The following is an 11,362-nucleotide window of genomic DNA, read 5'->3' as shown; positions in this document are numbered from 1 at the left end:
CAAACGAAATCTAAAAACTCTAAGCTTTCAGAAGCAGATCCCCGGGGTAAATGACACCCCAGCTCCTACTGTGGATGGCTACCAACTTTAGGGTCTAGCCTGGGGAAGAGGAAGGGTGCTGAAGTTACATGTGTCTATTGTGAAGGCCAAGTGAGGTCCCACCATGAGAGCTGGTATGTCAAGTCCCAGCCAAGGGACAAGAAAGCAGCCAGGAGCTCATGAGATGGGCACTATAGCCTGCCCCAGGCACACACACAATCCTGCCCCATCCCAGTGCCATGTGGAGAGGAGAAGTAGCCCCTCTCCACCTCCTGACTGCTTGTGGACCAGTGAAGATTTTGACTTGTAGGGTCAAGGATAAGCATAAGCATTAATCAAAACTTCTCAAAAGCCTTCAGTGTCTCTGGAGGCTGTGAAATCTCTTATAGGAAATTTCTTGAAAAATCCTTCGTAAAGCCTTTATAATTAATAATTAGAGTAATTTATCATCCTTTTTGTACTCTTCGAAGCTCTCAATATCTTCCCCACAAATTTGTAACAGTTTTGAGGGATAAACTCGTTTTTTGGAAATCCTGTAGAATAGAATTTTTATTTGAATCTCTTTTCCAGTTACAGGAACTAGAAAGAAAAGATGTTTACATTATTGAACTTAGTGTTTGTATATTAAATATCCATTTAGATCATTGAGCATGCAGATACTCTGTACAAAACAAATGTGAAGTCCATGCCTGTCTACCATATGTATAAGAAATCCTTTGTAAAATTTCGACTTGATAGAAATTAATGATTTACTGAACAAATTCAGGGATTCAATTTTAAATTAAAAACCGAGAAACATGACCCCCAAAAAAAAAAAAAAAAAGCAACCAAAGGTTTGGATTTCATGTAATAACATGTAGCTATAAATTGGAATAGGATAAGAGAAAGAGTGTTAGAACGTTTCCTTCACGAGGCTAATAAAACCTGTGCAAAAGTGAAAAAAAAACCCAAAACATTGATACCTTAAAGAGGGAATGCAGTTTGTTAAAATGTGGTTGATATAAGGCAGTGTTGTCCAGTTTAAACACACAGATAAAGTGAAGTGCCAGTACACATGGAGTCAACTTACTTGTGATTTTGGACCAAACCCTGCACTCCATCAGCATTTAAGTATTTCAGTTACTGAAGAAAGGTACAGAGTCCTTCTAGGAATTTAAACAAGGGAGACAATCTACTAGGATATTATTTATTATTCACAATGCTTTCTTTTAAACTCCTTTATTTCCTTTTATTTCTGTTCTTTGCAACATTTTATTTAGAGAAAGAAGTATTTGTCATGCAAAGGGGCTGTTTTAAAACTTTCTAAAGGTATCTGCCTGACTGTGAATTATAAATGGTTTTATTAAATTGATTTTAAAATACAGTTCTTCCCATTCCTTGCCCCTCATTTACAGATTGAAATATTTTATACTAAACACAAAGGTGAACATATTCTTTTTGCAAACAGAAAAGTGCAATTCCTACCCCTGGTGCCAAAATCAAGCTAAATTCAGATTTTGGTGATCCCCAAATATATTGAGATTAGCATCTCAATTTCAGTGGAATTGCATGAAGGGGGGCAATTTCCATATGAGGTCCTATGTGTTTATCCAATTTGCCTTTTTTCCAAGCTCCCATCATGTTAAAGGGTCTAGACTGCCTTCACCTTAGATGTTCTTTGCCTAATTTACACTGTGACAGTTTCCTCTGTGCACAGGACAATAATAAAACCACTAACTACAGAGCAAATAAACCATAGGAGAGGAGAAAGTCCTGTGTGCTGAGGATGCTGCTACATCAAGGAATCAAGATAATCCGTGCTGGTTATTGTTATGATTATTTTTTCCCTTTCAGAGCTGGAGATCCCCTAGCAAAGACCTGGAAGCAGCCTGAGCTTCCATGCAATAAAGCAGCAGTGAGAAAAGCTCAGAGTAATTAAGTGGCTGACGCACAGAAGAAGCCGTTACAAAGATTTGACTAAATTGCCCATTCATTAGTAGCGCTGCATGGAAGGAGAATTACAAATAGACAATAGAGCCTGCAGTAATTCAATCTAACCTTGTACTTACAGAAAACAATGAGATAATGAACAGAAAAATTACCAGGCACATATTGCATTTTGTTGAAGGGAGGAAGAGGGAGGGGGATAGGATTGGGACTGGGGGAGATGGAAGGATGGAAGTGGGGGGTGTTGGCGAGAGCGGCCTGGCACATGTAACACTAATGGCATCGCTCAAGCTGAGCAAACATTTCTCCAACACAATCATAGTTCTCAGTCTAAGGGCCTCTGGGGAGCTGAGATGAGGCTAGATCGTGAACAAAAAAAATGTAATTTATAAGGCGTCTGTGGACTGGAATTTATCATCGGATCCGCTCGCCGCCGCTCAATTGATATGTAGTTGATTTCAAACAACACCCCCCAGGCGCCCACAGGGAACATTTTTTAGATTTTACGCTTGGATATATCTGTTTAACTCACCATTTACCAAAACAACGGCTGATGACAGCACAAACAAGTCACTCTGGAAAAAAAAACACACGCATGCACGCTCCTCCAGATAGGACTAAACTGCAAGTGTCAGGGTTTTGCTGAAAGTGTGCGGAGGGAGGAAGCAGAGACAGGGGCTGAGCTTGGGGTATATTTTGCAGGCAAGACAGGGATGAATCACCAACTCAATTTTTAAGTCTATGTTGGAGCTCCCCACTGGCTTTTTTTGCATTTGTTTCCCCAGCCAAGCATCACATGGGGCTCATTGGCTGGAGCAGATCCCGGGGTTGATGGCTCTAGCAGGGGGCTGTGGGGTTGAGGTGACCCTTGCATAGGGGTTCAATGTGATGGGAGGTTTGCAAAACACAGCAAAGGGTGTCCATACTGTCCTTGCTTCGATGGACAATGAATAGCAACATCACGGTCCTTCTCTTTCCTGAGATGTTCCTGAGGTCCTCCTGGCACCAGGGAGAGGAACTGGGATGCGTCAGTGGGAGCATGGAGAAGAAAAGATATCACCCCTATATTTTGGTGCCATCAGAGATTCAAAACCACCATCCTCACTATATAAGGGAGCTCACTGCCTGAGTTAACAAAGTGTTGCTTATTCCCATCTTGCAAGAGAACTTGTGAAATTCCCACAGATGAATTTTATTATGAATAACAAGAAATCTCCCCTGACTGAGCAGGTTCAGATAATAAGTTCTGTTGCATTTACTCTTCAAGGAAGGAAAACCAATGTTGACCTTAAACTATATGTTGCAATTCCCTCCCAGCATTGCTTGGAAGACCTGGCCTCAAACCCTCCATGATGCCAGGCACTGTACAGGCATAGCCTGGAGGTGACCCTGACCCACAGAGCTCACAGGGAAACCAAAAATAAGGAGTTTTAAGAAAAGTAGGTTTTGTAGTGAAAGTTATGTTGTGCCACAGCACAAGAAGCCCACACAATGTATTACCTTCTTCAGGATGCTCATTAATCAATAGTCAAAATGAATACCTCAGTAAGGTAAAGAACTGGTGTCAACTGGAGATAGCATGTGGCTACTCTTACTGGGATAACTACTGAGCATGTAAGAGCCTCTTCGGGGGCAACAGGCCACATGTGAATTAAACAACTGAGGTTTTACTGCTGCTATGGGACAGCAGTAACTGATGTCCTGGTTTTGTACATCACCAACACAGAGCAAAACATGTCACTTGTTGAGAAGTTTTAGGGGCACTGATAAGGGACAGTGTGAGGGCTGGATGTCCACCAAGGATGAGGAGCAGCTGGGGGAAATCAGAAGTGATGAGGGGTAGGAAACAGCTGGGGTGGGAGAATGTGGGACCTGGTGTTGACCAGCATGGACTCACCTATAGCACTGGAACAGACCCGCAAAGCAACTCAACAATGTCCAGCCACCAGGCATCACCCCAGTGCAGTAAAACCAAAGATCATTAAACAAAAAAGTTGCTTTTGAAAGGCCACAGAATAAGAACTAAAGCTCAAATGCATAAAGTAAGTATATTGTCCATATGACTTATTTATTTATTTTCTGACTACTGGTTTCCTTCATGACACCAGCACTTCAAGAGAGCTCTGCCATTTTCACCAGGCAGTGAATGAGTCCCTCTTTGCTAGCTGAAAAATAGGTCTTTCTGATTCATGCAAATGAATGGGATGTGTTTGGATCAACTGTAAAAAATTCTTTCAAATAATCAAAACCAAGCCTGGAGAAGAGAAGGCTGCTTAGTTACCTCGTAGCAGCCTTCCAGTATCTGGAAGGGGCCTACAAGGATGCTGGGGAGGGACTCTTCATTAGGGACTGTAGTGATAGAACAAGGGGTAATGGGTTCAAACTTAAACAGGGGAAGTTTAGACTGGATATAAGGAAGAAGTTCTTTACTGTAAGGGTGGTGAGGCACTGGAATGGGTTGCCCAAGGAAGTTGTGAATGCTCCATCCCTGGTGCTGTTCAAGGCCATGTCGGACAGAGCCTTGGGTGACCTAGTTTAGTGGGAGGTGTACCTGCCTATGGCGAGGGAACTGAAACTAGATGATCTTCAGGTCCTTTCCAACCCTAACTATTCTGTGATTCTGTGATTCTAATTGCTGTGTGGCTCTTTGGTACTGGTTGTAAACTACAGCAATTTCACCTAAGCACTTATCCACTTAAGACGTTTCCTTTTCACTCCTTGGGAAGTATTTTATAAATTTTTTTTCTGACTTATGCAAAATATGTCCCTCTCAACTGATAAGTGTGCAAAAGGGTAATGCCACCAAATGCAGAGCAAGAGCTACAACCAAGCCTGTGGAGGCTATTAGTGTTCTCTTACTACACAAAGGCTTTTGTAATACTAAAGACAACAAATGATTGCAGAGGATCTGAAAGATTGTGGTTAGAGCTGCATAAAATGATTTGGAATAAACATTACCCATGGCAAATATCGTGTAACTTAATGAACCAGACATGAGCTTTCAGTAGGAAAAGCAAAACCACCAACGTATCAAGCTTAGAAATCCTGCCTTGAGTTTGCTTTGGGTTTTGCCTCCCATCAGAGTGATATATTTGCAAACAATGTTCGTTACAGGTTTTGTTGTACTCTAAAAGAATGTACATTCATGGCTGGATTCATGGCAGCATGGCCTATCCTGTATCTTAAGCTGGAGCTTGCAGGATTTGCTGACATTTGTGTCACCTAAAATCACTGGATCTGAACAATGGGAAGCTTTGGGTGTCTGTTTCCAGACAAATTTACACCACACACCCACCCTGAACTCCCTTCTTAAAGACATGGTAGCATATGGTGTCAAAACTTCACTTTCAGGATTCAACTTTCAGAGGCCAAGATCATAAAATCACAGAATCACAGAATGTTTTGGGTTGGAAGGACCTTAAAGCTCACCCAGCTCCAACCCCTGCCACGGGCAGGGACACCTTCCACTAGAGCAGGTTGCTCCAAGCCCCTGTGTCCAACCTGGCCTTGAACACTGCCAGGGATGGGGCAGCCACAGCTTCTCTGGGCACCCAGCACCAGCTCCTCAGCACCCTCACAGGGAAGAGCTTCTGCCTAAGAGCTCATCTCAGTCTCCCCTCTTCAATGCCAGCTCTCAGTTTATGCAATAAAAGGTGCATGATTCAGTATAAAAATGGATGAATACCCTGGGAATTTACCCAGTAAACTGTAACTAATAAATAGATTTGTACTATACGTAATTTTCAGAGAAGCTTCATAGTAGTATTACTTCTATGTTGTCACAGCCTATCCCAATTTCTCAAGTAAACCTGTATTACCTCATTATCTATGTGTGTGTGTCTCCATCTGACTTTTTGTCTGGTACATTCTTTATTGTATTTCTTTGTTTCATCCAAAACTGAAAATAAGATAGAAATTTCCAAGAATTTTCATTCTTTACAAACTATGTGAACACAAGCAGGCTGAGGGCAAAGAATTTACAAATTCCTTCAAATAAAAATACCTTTTAGTTGAATAATTTCCTCTTAGATACCAAAGACTGGCAATCACAGGACATGAAACACCACATTTCATCAGTTCTGGTGCAATGAGATGGTTGTTATTAATTGACTTCAAAAAGCACAAGGGAAGCGCAATTTGTCTCTAACCAAATTGATTTCAGATATAAAGAAGAGGAAAGCCCAAACTCACCAGTGATGAAGAAGCAGTTTTAATACTTTCAAATGTTCACTTCTAATAACGTTGAAAACCTTGTAATGAAAATGTGGTCCCCACGCCCACAAAATACACCCTGGACAATGTGAGGTAACCATCCACAGACACATGCTGGAGCTTGCAATCTCTCAGCATGAGGCTTTGGGATGTTGGGGTAGCTCTGGGACACTTCTTACTGGTGATGGGACCCAAGCAGATCTGGCAGGACACCTATGCTCTTGCTTTTGTTCTCACTAATGACTTGCACTGATTTTTTTGGCAGCAGGCCCAATAAGAAACTTGGTCCTTACATGGGACAACCCAAATCAGATCTGAACATGGGTCACCACACTGGCCCAAGTCTACTAACCTTTATTGGAGTATTGCAGGATGTTCTTTACTGGTTTCTTTCTCTGGTGCCCAGGCAGGACCAGACCCTTTCACCACTAGGTTTCAGCTGTGGGATGATCAGAATGGACATGGTTTAGCAATGGACTTGGCAGTGCAAGTTAACAGTTGGACTTGGTGACCATAAGGTTTTTTGCAACTTAAATGATCCTATGATTTCAGCATGTTGTATAATGTCTCTGCCACCAACATCGCCTGAGTTGGTGTTCAGATCACCTCTCTCCACTGACCCTGATCTGAAGTTAGGAGAAAAAATGATTTTTGCAGTGACTTTCCCCTCTAAGTGAAGTAAATGGAAGCGCAGCGTTAAGTTAGCCACGGCCTGCCAGCAGAGCAACTATTTTCACCATGGCAAAATGCCTTTTTTCTTTCCTCCTGGATTGCTCAGTTCCTTTGACAAGGAAGGGTAAAGACCCTCAAGGGTTCTCAGAGTACATCAATATGTTTTGTATTTAATGTGCTGGCTCGGTTACAGCAAATTAAGGATAGTGGGCCCGGTACAAGATAATGCAGCCTGCAGTTCCTCACTCCCTAGCCGAGTGGTATACACTGAAAATGATACTCCAGTGTGGAGAAATACTGCACATTACATCCCCCTGCAGTAACAGAAGAGACATTAGGCAAAGCCCTGAGTCTTAATGGTACGCATCAGGAAAACATCTGAGCTTGGGCCTTCAATCACAAACGCTGCAGGATTTAAAAATGAATAAACTTCACATTGTGATTCTCTTATTTATCCTTTATGCAAATTGTCCCTGGGAGGACACATTATGTTCACTGCGTGGCACGGTGCAGACCCACATTAAAGCGTGTAGGGCCACTCTTATGTAATGTGTAATCCTCCCAGCCCCTTCGTGTGGTTTGTGGTGCAAAGAGAAACAAACACACAAACACAAAAACAGCCTCAGCCCCTCAAACCTAGAAATATATTCCCCATTGGCTGCTGAAAATATCCTGACATTAAGCAAATAAACAGCGCAGAAAAAGTCCCCCTCTCTTTTCCTGGTTATCAGCCTGTGACAGAAGGAGATGGCAAGACCGGAAAAATCTCTTTGGAGATTAAAATATATATAAACAAGAGAAGGAAATATTCTAAACCCCTACATCCCTACATGGTATCTGAGAAGTTTGCTTAGACAAATACAATTCATATTTGTATTGTCTTTGTGTTGTATTGCAACGACCCCTTAAAGCCATTCTGTTACCTAACCTTTCTGTTGCTAGGTCCCTCTTCTCAGTGGGACAGAGACACAATAGAGGTGATCGACATTATTTTTCCTGGGCAAAATCTCTTGCCCCCTTCAAGCTTTTCATTATTAGCACAAATCTTCCACAGTGTCCTTGAGCAAGCATTCGCAAGATGACTGGATGGCAGAGAAGTAAACAACCCTACACGTGAAAAAGGAATGGGAAGAGAGTTCAGGGACTTGGCCACAAAATTAACTGCTTGAAAAGACACAGGAAAGACCTGTTAAGTAGAGCTCCAAGGGCAGACTACCAGCTGGGTCAAAACATCATAATCACAAATCCATCCTTTTTAACATTAACCAAGCAATTTCCTAATATGCCTCCTGCTTACCCAGGCTGCAGCAAAGAGAGCGAAGGGTCCTGCGCTTAAGTCATCTCTGTGCTATGTAATTATGGCTGGCAAATAACCCAGGCTAAACAAACCTATGGTGTCAGTGAGAAAATACATCAGCTGTGATCTAAGCCTCTGTAAGAGCTTCTTCTGTATTCAGGATTTAATTCAGTCCTTTCTTCTCTGTTCAAGTTGCCCCCCAAGCAGATGCTGAGGGGAAAAGGTGTGTGATGTAGATAGCAAGCAATGGGCATGGGTGTTGGGTCCCACCTCTGTGCATGACATAGTTTTGATGCTGGTTGGAACTATAGAGCACGTGTGCTGCTTGGGCACACTCTACCTCTTGTCCTCAGCCTCTTTTGTCTTGTTTCCAGTAGTAAAAACTGGTACCAAAGGCTAAATCACTGTATCCAGTAAGATAAATGAGAGTGAATGCCAGAAATGGTGGAAGCCTCCTCCTTACCTGTCCTTGTGTCCCCATTTTAATCTTCCTCCGTTACTAACTGTAAGACTTGCCAGCTGCATGAAGATGAAGCTACATGCAGTTATGCATATGCTTTCCTGAAATCACTGCCCTCCATCATTTCATCAACTTTACAGGCCCATCAACACTGCTCTCAGAAGGGTGAGCAACCCTATTCTGCAACCCTCCACTGCAAATTTAGAAAGTAGATATTTGCCATTTATTTAGTGGAAAGTAGGATATTTATGATTGGACAACCATGAATCTGGAGGGTGACTAATCAGCCAAGTAAGATGATGTGGTAATTCAGTGTATGGTTTTATAGAAACAGTCCTCAAAAAAAAAATCCCTCTGCTCTTTGACGAGACTGCCTGATGGGTTGATGAAGGTAATTGCAGAGATACATCAGGCTGAGAGTTTAGCTCAATATTTGACTTTTCATTATAGCACTGATTTAACAAGCCTTAAGCAGCCTGGAAACTGATTTCTGTAATCCCACTTCCTGGGATTAGAACATTTCTGATTTGCTTTTCTGCACAGATTTTTTGGAGCTCAATCTGAGTATTTTAATGAAACTTTTGGGAAATGGTGGTAGAAGGTGAGCAACAGATTCAAAAGCTGTCATAGAAGGATGAGATGTTCATTTGCAAAAACATCTCATTTCCTTAAGAATCCAGGCTAAAAACATCACAGAACATTAATAGATTCAAGACAATAAATAAAAAATTATTTCTGATGTATTTTACAACTACATCTGGTTCGGGACTTGATCCTCAGCCAGACAGATGCTTGGTCTGAGCCGTACAGCCACTCTTAGATTATGGAGGGTACTGTAAGAGTCTTAGTTTTGCAGATAACACCAAACTGGGAGGCATTGCAAGGACCACACAAAAAAGTTTACCAGGTTCTGATCTTGCCTGTTGTGAAGAGAAAGCTGTTCAGAAATAGAAGTGGCTAAGGAGAAAACAAAAGTAAGGATAAATTATCAGGAGAAATATGGAAGAAGAGAGAACAGACTATCTTGGTTGATCAATACCTGTCATCAGGGTAAAGAACAAGTATGATATGCTTTCATAACAGTATTTTTACCTATGTTGCTTAAGAATATGAGGTTAATAACTTCTAAAGCTGTTACACCGTTTCAAACAAATACAACAAAAGGTTAATTATCACAAATATATCGTATCTATCAAATAAGTTCTTCAAATTTCCTGAGTTAAAAAAAAAGAAAGCAAGCTAGCCAGTTAAAAATGAAGAAAAGCACCAAATAATGTTCTTATCTTGGAAGAATGGCCCAAGAGGAGCTCAACCACATTATTAGACACAGAAAGGAAACATTAGGAATAAAAGTTCTGAGTGAACAGGTTTCAGAAGTCCTGCTGCTCCAGAGCCAGGGTAAGTGTAGCCCAAGAAATCACAGATAAAAATGGAAAACTTTCATCAAATGCTGTTCCGAACAACATGGAGCCCACACAGCTTGAAGGCTGTTCAAGTATGATATAAACACTGACAATACTTACTAGAAGATGAGGGGCTGAGTTTAGAAATTCACTGAATGGAGGGTGATCTCAAAAACTGTTTCATGGTATTTCTAATTTCTGGATGGTACTCAGACACCTGAAGTGACTTAAAGCAGCGGGTAGCAGCACAGTGATTCCCCAGCAAGGGCTGGATTCCCTGAACTCGAGTGTGTCACGTACCCGCCCAGAGTGATACACATTTTGGAAGTACAAAGGAGCTGAGTGGTTCTTCAGGCATGACAAATCTTGTGCTGCTGTTCTTTCCACTTGCGAAGTGTTCCTAGGTTACAGGTTTCTCCTGTGTATTTGTGAATCAGAATTAGCTGCCGATGTGTTTTGTACTTTATAATTTGGAGGAAAAGAAAGAAAAATCCAACTTGTCCTTATTTGTCACGCCTGGCTTCCTTAATTCACACTGGATGCTCAAAGTCTGGCTGAACTCAAGGGGAGAGAGATGAGCTCATGGAAGGGAGGTAATTTGCACAGAGCAACTGTATTTAGCTCAGATCACACAAAAATGGAAATTCTGGGGAGCTGAGAGAGAGTTTGGAGGAAACATCACATACTGAATTAGCCTTAATAAGTGTTGATATTTTAAAGACAAAAGGTGGACCGAAATCCATTGATCTTTGAGTTTTCCATTGCTCTCTGCTGTAGTGGGAAATGGTGTGGGAGAAGACTTGTCCTTCCTCTGGTGGTGGACATTTTTTGCTTCACCCAGCTTTCTTGTGTGAAAACAACTGCTGGCTTTCCTTCATGGAACTCTTAATAATTTTGTTTATTATTTTTTATATTTTGGTTTTTGCAATTTTAATCCCATTTTTGGATGCTTTGTATGCTATCTTTTGTTACAGTTTTTTCCCTAGCAAAACCAAAGCTTTTTCCATGCTATGGAAGATTTGGTTTTGTCTTAAAAGTGGTAGAAGGAAACTCAAGGTGTCATAACTGAATTCCCAAAATATTTCCAATTTCCATGAGACTTCTGACATACAGTAGCAAGAAACCAGAACTAGGAAATACCATACATGCTCACTTTTCTGCTGAACAGATTCCGAACATCCCAATTCCCTCTAAGCACCATCTCCCTCCAAGGCTGAAAGAGACTACTGTTCTGCTGCTGCTATGGACCTACCTGGGGACACGAAGAGCATCCAAGGTACTGGGAGGGTCACGTGGGATGTTTCAGGCACCTGAAGGTCATGTAGCTTCTCTGTCCTGACGCACAGGTAGGGT

Source organism: Psittacula echo (genome assembly GCF_963264785.1).
Source record: "Psittacula echo genome assembly, chromosome: Z".
Taxonomy (NCBI): domain Eukaryota; kingdom Metazoa; phylum Chordata; class Aves; order Psittaciformes; family Psittacidae; genus Psittacula; species Psittacula echo.
This window is presented reverse-complemented; position numbering follows the sequence as displayed.